Source organism: Melospiza georgiana, chromosome 1 (assembly GCF_028018845.1).
Source record: "Melospiza georgiana isolate bMelGeo1 chromosome 1, bMelGeo1.pri, whole genome shotgun sequence".
NCBI lineage: Eukaryota > Metazoa > Chordata > Aves > Passeriformes > Passerellidae > Melospiza > Melospiza georgiana.
The window spans coordinates 106,201,689-106,213,769 of record NC_080430.1 but is presented as its reverse complement, the minus strand read 5'-3'; positions in this window follow the sequence as shown (position 1 = coordinate 106,213,769).

The window sequence follows — 12,081 nt, the reverse complement described above, 5'->3', positions numbered from 1 at the left end:
TCACTAGAAAGATGAAGATAAAAATGTTGCATTTCTGAAGCTCTTGTATGGGGCCTTCTAAAGGGATGGGTACTTACCTGTGTTTAGCACTGAAACTGATTTTAAGTGGAAGAAAGTAATTCTTTGTTTTGTTGACACAAATACATTTAAGAATTAAACAATATATTTGCATTTTCTTAAATGCTTTGCTCAGACTTTGTACTTTCAATAGCATATCTATGCGTTTAGGGCACACGCATCACAGACAGTTCACATCCTTCCCCAAACCTTATTTTACTAGGAAGACTAAATGTAAATGTCTGTCTCCTGCTTGTTCAGTTACCTATGAAACTGCACAGAGACGCCTCTTACATGAGTAAAAAATCAAAACCTCTCTTGATAAGATTAGTCCTTGTATAGTAGTCTTGTAAATAATCTAGAAAAAGAAACACAGTAGTTTGAAAACCAAGCTTTGTCTTTAGCTGCTCATACTCCCAGATGAAACTTCACTGAACTTCTTGAATATATATACCAGAGAAAGCTCTAAATAGGACATCATATGAATTCTGGCTATATATCTAATCACTTGTAGGTTTGGTGCATGTTAGATACATCAAAATGGTCTAAAATGTCTGTATTCTTCTTGTTAGGCTGGTTGGACAGATTTTGATGTTTCTTCAGGAAAGTAACAGTAAAATTAATGTATGGGCAGCTCTGGTCCAAATACTTTAATGAAAGTGGATCAATGCTATGTGAAAGTAGTATGCTTTTATCTATTCTGTGTATAATTTTGTGTTAATAAATAATAAATAAATATTTTGTGTTAATAAATAATAAATAAATAAAACCCAGCATTCATATCTTGGGTAGTTTATGATGGTATGTCCTATTAAAAGCATTGAAGTATTTGAGTTGTTTTTATCGGTCAAACATTCAAATATACAAAGATAAAAACAATTTTGCAGTTGTTTAAAGGCATTTAGCAGCTGATAAATAAAGAAAGCTGCTCCTTAATTCTACAATATTTGAATGCAACATGAATCCCTAGGATATATAACAAAACTTGAGTTAGACCATCTAAACACAGACTGAATTGTCTCATTCTAGGCTATTTTTGCAGAATGAGTTTAAAACTCAGTTGTTCTTAACATAATGTGTGAATCTTCTGGCCCTGGTAAGATTATTTTGTTTCAGATATGATAATGATGACATTATTTAAGCTTCTAATTTTCTGTTCCTTTTTTATACTCCAGAATTCTAATTTAACAGCTAGAAAAGTCTTCTGATAGCTGGGAAGTTTTTATGCTTTCTTTTGTTGTCCTCTTTTCTCTTATCTTTACAGACTTACTTTTTGTTTCTGTAACAAACTAGTTTTTACTACATCCCAGTTCCTTCTCTTTAGAAGTTTTTTCCTTTTGTGATCTCTTTAACATTTTTGTTATCTAAAGCAAGGTAGCAATCTAATGGAGCAAAACTATGAGCTTTTGATGAGAGCCACGTTCCTTTAAACCATGTGCTTATTTAGGGGCTATGCTCTCTCTTGACTCCCCCATACCTGTTTATCTCTGCATCTATAACTGACCTTGTGATTTTAGCATCTGTAGGTTCCTTGCCATGTGCAGTAGTCAGTTCATTAAATGAGAGCAAAATAAATGGCATTTCCAAGGGCTTTATATTAACCCTAATGAACATGGGTCAAAATCCAGATCATGATGCCTTTGCTTAACGCACTGGCCAACGTAATATTCTGAAATTAAAGTAGTCCAAATAATTTCTAAAAATAAATGTTAGTAACATTGGCAATGTGTCTTTGTTATTGGTCTGTCAGTTAACCTAAACTGTCTTTAGAACTACGTCAAATTTGGATCAAGGTTCTGTAAAATACTGTAGGGCTGTGTGTTGTAATCCAACAGATCAACATCAGGCAATGTTTACTAGGTACTACGTCTTCACAATTTAAAAATTGAGGGAATTTTTTAATCCTCGTTCAACATGTTTTCTCTGTGCTATTGAAAGTCAGGCAAGTTGGTTTTGATTTGTGTTCTGGAATAGGGCTTCTAAATTTAGGCAGTAGGTACTAGAACATAATTACTGCTCTTGGTTTTGGTTTTGTTTCTGTATTGGAATATAAAGTTTTAATGAGAAAGTACCACAGCACCTGTACATTTCAGTAGTATGAGTCATTTGTAAATGTTGGCTCTTGTATGGATCCAGTTGCCTCATTTAGTGCTAGTGTACCTTTTGTACAGTTTAATGTGACAATTTTTGTATTCTAACACTCAATAAAATTTCTTATGCCTGTTTCTATAAAAGACTGATCCTTACTGCAAGTGTAGAAATATGACATAAAATCCCAATCATCTGACTTTCTTTGAGGAACTAGATAATCATTTTAGCAGCAGATACTAATTCCCTGCCTCTCCTTGCTATTGAACATGCATTGTGTAGAGGAAAAATAAAATGCACAAACATCTTCATGTAAGTTTTAGAGGAATAAAAATTGCTTTAACCTTTTTAAAAATAGATGGCTTTTTAAAAATTCTTAGGAGCACAGGGCCAAGCTGCTTTGACAATGATTCATGTAGTATCCTTTTAGCATTAATCTCATGAACCAACCTTTTGCTATCTTCATATTACATAAGTATTTCCTTTACGTGACCACTCTTGCATCTGCTTTGTTATTATTATTTAGCTATAAAAAATAACAGTTGATGCTGTAGAAGCATGCTGGAAGTCTGTAGCTTCTTTTCTCTGGCATATGTTGTTTTTTTCATTTTTTGTTGTCAGAAACTCATCACCAACAAGAACAAGGTAGTTCTTTCTTTGGAGTATTTCTTGAGTGCATCATGTAGATTCATTCAGGTTGGAAAGAGCTTCTAATTTCATTGAGTCCCACTGTTAATCCAGCAGTGCCCAGTCCACCACTCAACCATGTCTCTGAGTGCCACATCCTCATGACTTATAAATGCCTCCAGGGCTGGTGATTCAACCATTTCCTTGAGCAGCCTGTTCCAATGCTTGACAACTCCTGCTGTGAAGAAATTTTCCTAATAGCCAATTGAAACCTCCTCTGCTGCAACCTGTGCCTGCTCAGGCTTTAGCTTTGCAGTGTTTTATATGAGGCTTCTGCAATGCTCTTCATTGATTTTGCCAACATAAAGCATGGCATGCCTATGCAAGCCTTTAGTTCTGAGCTGAGTAACAATTTGTGCTCTGTGGCTCTGTAATACTTCCAATAGTTTGCCTGCTCTGGCCTTTTATGGGAGCTCTCATCCCTGCTCCAACTTATGTGGTAGAATTTAAAAACCAGCTATATTTTTTTAAGTTCTTTTTTGAAAGAGTAAGGAAGAAGAAAAAGTCAATAGCTGAAGACATTCCCTTTTCACTAACATGGGCAACTCCCTCAGTGCAATGCTCTAGTAAAAAAGGAAAACTCTGGTCTCATGCTAAATGACTGTAAAGCAATGGAAATTTTGTTAACAAGGGTATTGCCTATTCATTGCTAATTACATGTTATATGGTATACAAGTATTTTGAGCACTGCAAACAATCTCTGAAGAGACTATATATATAATCTTTCCAGTCTTCTTCAGGGTGATCTTGTTCGCTTAATACTGGAAACCTTAATGTGTCCTTCAGAGCCAGATAACCTTCCTCTTTTGGCAATAGTACAGAACAGGGAATTTACCTGTTTTTTCAATATTTCAATATTTTTCAATATTTCAATCTTCCTGTCTACAGATTTTTGGCTGTGAAAACATTCTGGTATGATGAAATCATGTATCGTTGAGTCTTTTTTGCTTGCAAAGCACTCCATCATATAGGGCTATTGAATCTTCATCAGGATTTTACATTTTAGGTGCTTGTTGGAAGTTTTGATGGTATTCATCCCTTTTTTAGAAATGGAAGAAGCACAGAAGACACAAAGGCCTCAGTGTCCCCCACTGCATGAGGGACTATCAATGTCTTAGCCAATATCATATCTAAAGGATGCGCACTGACATCTTGAGCATTTTTAGCCCTCTATCAGGAGATTCACAGAGTCCTATCACTCAGCCTGAGGAAACTCCTGATTTTGCAGGCTTTTTTTTCTTTTTTTTTTTTTGGTAGGACTTGATCTATTTACAGGATTTTTCTAGACATGACAGATAGCTCTGTTGTCCACTGCTGCCCACTGGAGAGTGGACCTTTTGTGAACTCTGGTTCATAAAGGTCTACCAGTCCCAGTATTTGCCTGAGGTAGACAGGATCACTTGTCTGTCTACAGGATGATTGGCTGCACTGTCCCTCCATTACAGAAGTTCTTATCAACAGCTTCACGATAACAAGGAGCCTTTGTGATGTGTGGTCTGTATGTTGTTTTCTCTACCACCTCATGCATGAGACTGCAGTTTTAACTGGCAGTGACCTGATAAGCATTTTAGTCTCAAGAACCCTTTGCACAAGGCAAAGATTTAAAAGGACGTCTGTTACTCTAACTTGACCTCTAAAGAAACATTTCTTGGTCTGGCAAGACTCCAAAGCAAAAGGAAAGGTGATGGAATGTGTATAAGTATTTTGAAACAAGCAAGATGTATGTCATTTTATTTCACTTTTCCTCCAAGGATTCAGAATAGTGCATGCCTTTGTATTGGTAGATGTTATGTGGTTCTGAGAACGCTGAACACTAGCACAGTCGTGCATGACAACTGGTATGCCCAGCTGAAAGGCATTCACTATTCTGCCTGGTAAAGAGCTTCTGGAGTTACTAGTTCTAATTATCTGGAAGGTCTTGATTAGCAATGGAAATTACATTACATTTGAAATGCAGAGTGGACACCAAATAATGGGGTCTGCTTGACTACTGCTGGGTAGCGACTTACCATCTTCTTCTCCCTCCCAAAGGTTAGGCCATCACTCATAACAAAGTCATAAGGAAAGCTGCAGAGTTGAGTCACACAAGACAAGAAAGCAGTCACAGTTTGCAGGGTTCAGGCAAGTATAGGTATTTTAAGAGAAAATCACTCCCTTGAAAGATATAGAATTGTAAAGGTATAAACAAGAAATCAAGGAATGACAATTCAGCATTAATGAGGATCTCTTCCAGCAATTGCTGGATGGTTTGATTCTGCAGAAGCTACTCCTCAGGTCTTTTATTATGGATTCTGAGAACACAAATACTTAGCCTAGAAGCTCCTGAAATACCATCTGTCTTTTGTGTATGCTTGTATTGGGTTTGCATGGCCAGGTTTTGGTAGCAGCGGGACTACAGGGGTGGCTTCTGTGAGAAGCTGCTGGAGGATTCCTCCATCTCCAGCAGAGCCAATGTCCAAGGCAGCTCCGAGATGGATGTGCTGCTGGCCAAGGCTGGGCCAATCAGAAATGCTGGCAACACCTCTGTGATAAAATATTTAAGAAGAAAAAATTAAAGGTTATTATACAGTGGAAATCGTAGCCAGAGAAGAGCAGAGTGAGAATATGGGAGAGGAACACCCTGTTAACACCAAGGTCAGTGGAAAAGGAAGGGAAGGAGGTGCTCCACGTCTGAGATTCCTCTGCAGCCCATGGTGAGAACCATGCTGAAGCAGGCTGTCTTCCTGCAGCCCACGAAGGTCCACGGGGATGCTGAGATTCACCTGCAGCCCATGGAAGAGACCAACACCAGAACAGGTGGATGCCCAAGACTTGGCTGTGAACCCATGGGAAGCCCACGCTGGAATAGGTTCCTGACAGGGACCTGTGCAGAGAAGAGCCCACACTGGAGCAGGTTCCATGATATGACTAGTGACCCTGTGGGGGGCCCACACTTGAGTAGGCTGTGCCTGAAGGATTGCACACTGTGAAAAGATGACCTACATTCCAGCAGTTTGCAGAGAACTGTTTCCTGTGGAAGTGACCCCACACTGGAGCAGGAGAGCACTGATCAGCATCAGGAATAACCTGTGATGAACTGACTGTAAACCCCCATTCCGTGTCTCCTTATGCCACTGAGGGAGGGAGGTAGAGCTGGGAAGGAGAGAAGTGTGGGGGGAAGGTGTTTTTAAGGTTTATTTTACTTCTTACCTGCTAGGGTTCGGTTAGTAATAAATTTAATTAATATCCCAAATTTGAGTCTGTTTTGCCCGTGGCTGTATTTGGTGAGTGATCTCTCCCTGGCCTTATCCCAGCCCATGAATTCATTGCATTTTCTCCCCCCTGCCCAGCTGCAGAGGGGAGTGAGACACTGGCTTTGGTGAGTGCCTGGCATCCAGCCAGCATCAACCTACCACAGTGCTACAATAAAAACTGTGCTTATACATGCCTGAAGAATTTCTGCACGGCAAAACACACCCATAGTGACAAAGACAGGACAATGGTTACTGTGTGACCATCCCAAAATCCAGAGTATGAGGTAATGCCATGCAGAGACATGTGACAACTAAGCAGTCAACTGGAGTTGCCCGGGCTTTAATCTTAGAGTCCATGGTTCCACTGCTACTGAAGCTTGTGATAAAATCACTCCTTGAACATTCAGGAGAAAGCAGCCAAGGGAAGGGAAAGGGTTAAAAAGAAGAGCGTAAAAGACCGTTAAAAGCAAGGTAATTGGAAGAGAAAAAGGAGGAAGCAGCCTTCAAAAATAATGCTCAGCTACAAAACACCTGGAAGACACTCAGCTAAGACCACAGAACAGCAATAGCAATTTGAATGGAAAAGCACAGGGTCTTACATATGAGGCAGGATCTTCTCTGTGACAACGTATTTACCAAGTTTTCCTATTTCTTACACATTTTATGGGAGAGAATTATGTCTTTGATCCAAGTCTTTTAAGAGTGTGATTGGAGGGATTTCTTCAGACATGATCTTAAAGATCGTTGCATTCACAGCATCAACAGTGTTTTATTAGAACAGTAATGCTTGAAGACAGAAATCTTATACTGCAACAGCCTTTTCACAAATTAAAAATTGTTTTCTCCCAATACATGTTCTCATGTATTTGTTCAAGAATCATTCATGTTTCTTTGTCTACAGAGAAAGAAATTTTTTTAAGGTTTGATACATCCTTATTAATTTTCCATGAGAAAGTTGACTCTGGAACTCACAAGGTGCAGTGGATTGCCAACAAACTTATTTCATGACCAATGAATATTTGGCTGCATTCATTTGCCCTTGTCAGAGGTGAATGACAAGAGCTTCTTGCTGAGAGCAGCTTCTTGCTGAGCTTTTCAGAGAAGTTCCCTGCTATTGCCATGGTTTCCCTCAAACAGTTACATGACAATCCTGGGAGAGCTGACAGTCTAAATCCTACAAGTATCCATCTAGTGTGGGGTCCTCCTTCCAAATATGTCTTTGGAAAATAGTGCAAAACACTACAATGATCAGATATGGAATAACTTGTTTTCCAACTTAAACTCTTCCTACTCAGTAATATTTGGATATTTTATTCTAAGACCGAAGTATATGATTTGAATATCTACTGGGAATAATTTAATTCTTAATTTTTCTAGTCTTTTATCTCTTTTCTATTCATAGGAAGAAAAAATTGTTTTAAATCTCACTAAATTATGCATTCTCATTACATATTTCATAGCTCAATCCAATGTTTTATGAAGAGTAGATCTTCCTGTCAGTTCTGCATGTTTCTTAATATAACTCCATGTTCCTTCTTTCTTTGTGAGATATACTAGAAGGTCCTGATTATCTTTCCTGTTTTTATACTTTTAACCATAATACTTTCTTAGTTTTATAATCCTAGTCCTTTTAGGCATGCTATTCACAACTATTTATAGCCCCTCTGTAGTCATCAGAGCCTTTATTTCTACTGGATTTTAACAAGCACATCACTTCGTATTTTTCTTAATGAAGTACACAATGAACAGTGAGAATCTACATGAGTTTTACTCACAAAGCCCAGCTGACAGACTTAATTTGGACCGCAGGAGGTTGAACTAATGGTTTGTTGTCCGTCCCCCTTCTTCACCATCTCTCAGTTGCCTTCAATTTTTAAAATTTAATTTAATCTTTTATCACATCAGTCAGGTATTTCAGAACCATGGACTGTCCTCTCAACTTCACTAAGTAGATTGTGTTTCACAAATTTTGTCACTTTATTTGCTCACTAATTTTTGTTGAGTTACTGAGAAGCAAAAAAAAAAAAAATTACTAGATAGCACTTCAGTAACCCACTTCTCTATATCTATCTTAGTTCGCATGTTATGATGATAATTAATTGTTGAATTCTATGATTTGATTTCTGTCTCTCAGATGGTTTGGTTTTCTGAATACTGATGCTATTGTTTCACACCTCAGTGACTCAAATAATCACGTTCTTTTGTTTCACACCTCAGGGGTTCTCACTAAGGCTTTTTTTCTAACAGGCCAGGTCAAAGGTCCATAGAGTTCTAAATCCAAGATGCCACCTCTTCTTACATGTAAAACCTTTGTTACCTGTGACAATATGTTTATCAAGTTCTCCTATTTCTTACACATTTTACAGGAGAGAATTACATATTCGATCCCAATCCTGTAAGAGTGTGATTGGAGGGATTTCTTAAGATATGATCTTAAAAATCATTGCATTCATAGCATCAACAGTGTTTTATTAGAACAGTAATAGAGTTCTAAATCCAAGATGCCACCTCTTCTTACATGTAAAACCTTTGTTACCTTAAGGAGGAATAGCATTTTTTGTTGGATCACTTGTTGGATCATTGCACCTACAAGGCATATGTAGGCAGTAGCATCCAGTATCACTCAATAGACTGTGCCACTGCAACAAGCTACTAGAGAGGCTGTGCACTTTCTTCTAGTGAAAAAAACTGCATTTTTCATTATGTGTATACAAAATATTTACTATCTAAAAACGTCTAGTCCTGGAACTTAGTTAATATTTGCCCTCAATAAAAATAAAGAAATCAGGCATTTAATTTATTCCTTGAACAAAAAAAAATTAAATACACGCAGGATATAACAATAAATGCATCCTTGCACACATACACAAAAAAAATCCCACTTTCCTGAGCATCCTCTGAAATATCAAATTCCAAGAAGAACAAATTATTGGTTACCCTACTGTTACTAATAATTTTGAAAAATAACATGATACTTGACCTTAAAATATGGTAGATGAATATAAATTCCTTTTTCAAGATAAGACATTATTTTTCATAAGGATTAAAATAACTATTCAGTTGTTCAAGGACAAAATACTTCATACTGCAAAATGAAAACTTTGCAATTGCAGGCACTCTTTAAATCAGCTTGGAGATAGGCTGAAAGGTGAGGAACTTATTTTCATGTAAATTAAGTGCCTGCATTTCAGGTAGAAACATCCCTTCCTCCTTGCAACATTATTTTTTAAACTAGATTAAATAGTTCATCAAGTTTGTTTTTTTTTTTCTCAAAGCACTAGGCATTCCAAAATGGAAGTGCTGTCTCAAGTACACTGTAAAACTAAATTTTGTTTGATGAATTCATAAAGTAACAAGGTTTGACACACTCTTCCAAATTTTATCAAGTCATCATTTAGAGGGGTTCAGAGTCACAGCCCATATAAAAACTCTCAAGAGACCCTTCCTCTCCTAACTGCTCAGCACAAATGCTCTTCATTCTCACAAAACTCCACACTGCTCAGTTCCACTATGCAATTTGCTTTCTTGTAGTCTAACTGGGCCCAGAGAATGGTGGAGTTACGTCCAGATGATGGCCAGTCACAAGCGGTGTTCTGCAGGGCTCGGCGCTGGGGCCTGTCCTGTTCAGTATCTTCACTGACAAACCAGGGGATCAAGTGAACCCTCAGTCACTTTGCACCAAGGTATGCAGAACTGTTGATCTGCTGGAGGGCAAGAAGACTCTGCAGAGAGATCTGAACAGGCTGGATCGATGGGCTCAGGTCAATGGTCTGAGGTTCAACAAGGCCCAGTGCTGGACCCTGCCTTTGTGTCACAACAACGCAGGCAGTGCTAGAAGCCTGGGGAAGAGTCACTGGAAAGCTGCCCAGTGGAAAAGGGCCTGGGGGTGCTGGTTGGCAGCAGCTGAACATGAGCCAGGGTGCGCCCAGGTGGCCAAGAAGGCCAGTGGCATCCTGGCCTGGATCAGCAACAGCGTGGCCGGCAGGACAGTCTACCCTGTACTGGGCACTGGTGAGGCCACACCTCAGATCCTGTGCTCTGTTCGGGCCCCTCACTACACAAGGACATTGAGGGGCTGGAGTGTGTCCAGAGAAGGGCAATGGAGCTGGTGAAGGATCTGACACACAAGTCTTATGAGAAAAAGCTGAGGGTGCTGGGGTTGTTTAGCCTGGAAAAAAGGAGGCTCAGGGGAGGCCTTATCTCTCTCTACAACCACCTGAAGGGAGGCTGTAGCCATGTGGTGGTAAGTCTCTTCTCCCAAAACATAAATGGCAGGACAAGAGGATATACATTCAAGCTGTGCCAGGAGAGGTTGAGGTTGGACATCAGAAGACCTTAGAAGTGTTCAAAAGGCAAGATTTTTTGTTACTCATTTGTCACCTCTACTGATTTACAAACCTCCCCTACATGCCATCACAATCCTTTCCTCAAAACCAAGACTCCTTGGAACAGAAGCAGATACACTTTTGTGAGGGTTGGATGAGTGGACAGTGGGGTAGATTGAAAACTAGGTGACTGGCAGATCCCAGAAGGTCATGATCAGTGGCACAGGGTATATTTGGAGGCGTGTCATTAGTGTTGTACCCCAAAACTCAATACTGGGTCCAGTACTGTTTAATTTGTTCATCAATGACTTGGATGAAGGGACAGAGGCCTCCTCAGCAAGTTAACTGGTAACACAAAGCTAGGAGGAGTGGCTGATACCCCAGAGGGCTGTGCCATCCTTCAGAAGGACCTCAACAGGGTGGAGAAATGGACAACGAACCTTCTGAAGTTTAACCAAGGTACACACAGGTTCTGGCATGGAAAGAATAACACCCTGTATGAGCACAAACTGGGAGTCGACCTGCTGCAAAGCAGCTCTGCAAAGAAGGACCTGGTGGTCCTGGTGGACAACAAGCTGTCCATGAGCCAGCAGTCCCCTTGTGGCCAAGAAAGGGATCCTGGGATACACTAGGAAGAGAGCATCACTAACAGGTCAAGGAAGGTGATCCTACTCCTCTATTCAACCCCAATGGGGCCACAGTTGGTGTTCCATGTCCAGTTCTGGGCTCCTCAGTAGAATACATGGATCTCCTGCAGTGAATATAGCAGAAGGCAACAAAGACAATTGAGGGACTGGAGCACTTCTCTTACAAGGACAGATTTCGGCCTGTTCAGCCTCAGGAAGAGACAAGTAAGAGACAACCCCACCAATGTGTGCACATATCTAAAGGGTGGTGCCAAGAGGATGGAGCCAGGCTCTCCTCGGTGGTTCTAAGCAGTAGGGCAAGAGGCAACTGGCAGAACCTGATGCACAGGAAGCTCCACCTGAACACGAGGAAGAGCTTTACTGTGCAGGTGACTGCACACTGGAACAGATTGTCCAGAGAGGTTGTGGCGTCTCCCCCACTGGAGACACTCAAGAACCATCTGGGCACAATTCTTTGCTCTGGGATGACTCTCTTCGAGCACAGATTTGACCAGGTGACCCACTCTGGTCCCTTCCAACTTGACCCGGCAGACGAAGCGGGACTTCACACCTCTGGTCCCTCCCTGGCCGCTGCCCGGTGACGGGAGCGCGCCCGCCGGTCCCGCTCGCGCCGCGCGCAACGGCCGCCGGGCGGCGAACGCGGGCGCAGCACACACTGCCATGGCCCACCCCGCCTGCGCTTTCTCCGGCGAAGATGAAGATCCCGATGACGATCCCGATCCCGCTCCTGCTCCACCCGGCGGCGGAAGTGGAACGAGGCCGAGGGCGCTAACTCATTCCGAGATCACACCGCCGAAGTGGCGCTTTTGTTGCCAGACCTTTCCCACCCCCCCGCCCCGCGCCCCCTCGCACCACTCCGCACGGCCGGCAGCTCAATCACCGCCATCCCTCTCCTTCCCTAACTCCCACCCTCTCTTTCCGGGCCTCCACGGCGCCTCCTTCGCCGGCTTCCGGGCCGGCTCCGCCTCCTCCTTCCCCTGCCGGGACGTATTTTGCCGGGCGGGGGCGCTGGCGGGCCCGGCAGCCGTAGCCGTCGCTGCCGCC